Consider the following 974-nt stretch of genomic DNA (forward strand, 5'->3'; position numbering starts at 1 on the left):
CATATTGTATTTTCAGAGGTTGACATTCAGAATGTATTTCCAGAAGTGTTGTTGCTAGATACAGACAGCGATGTTTCTGAGTGTCATTTTTTATATATAGCGAAGGAGAATACCATTAAGTAAATAAATCAATGTTGTTAGGAGTCAATCTTTTTAGTATAACATATAAAAATTAACTTAAAATCCAAAAAGTTAAGAAAAAACACTGCAAAGTTAAAACTGAATTAGTAATATCATGTTAAATTCATGATTTAAAAAACATATTTCTGGCTCAGTCAGCTGAGTGTGCAACTCTTGATCTTGGGGTTGTAAGTTTGAGCTCCATCTTCGGTGTTGCAATTACTTAAAAATAAAATCTTAGGGGTGCTTGGGTGACTCAGGCAGTTAAACGTCTGCCTTATGCTCAGGTCATGATCCAGGTGTCCTGAGATTGAGCCCCAGGTGGGCTGGCTCCCGCTCAGTGGGGGGAGTCTGCTTCTCCCCTTCTGTCTGCCCCTCCCTCCTGCTCATAGTCTCTCTCGCGCTCAAATAAATAAGTTTTTAAAAAAATCTTTTAAAAACAAAAATAAAATGTTAACAACCTTGTTGGCCCACTGGGCCAAAAGCATACATATATTTCCTAGCGAAATCCAGGGAAAGTTCTGCTCCAGGGTCACTTAGCACGCCCAGTGTCTAGATCTTGGTTTTTGATACTATTCGCCATTCCAAGGAGCAAAGTATGAAATAGTAATGGAAAAATCTCTAGTATATGTTAAGGGACAAAACGCAAATTGCATACAGTACTACAATGTTTTGTGTAAGTAAAGTGGAAACAAGAATACATTTGCTTGTATTCACCTGAAAACCTGGAAGGATAAGAAAACACAATAAAGGGGCACCTGGGTGGCTCTTTGGGTTAAGCCTCTGCCTTCCTCTCAGGTCATGATCTCAGGGTCCAGAGATCCAGCCCCGCCTCCACTCCCTGCTCAGTGGAG

This window comes from Mustela erminea, chromosome 1, assembly GCF_009829155.1.
Source record: "Mustela erminea isolate mMusErm1 chromosome 1, mMusErm1.Pri, whole genome shotgun sequence".
Taxonomy (NCBI): Eukaryota; Metazoa; Chordata; class Mammalia; order Carnivora; family Mustelidae; genus Mustela; species Mustela erminea.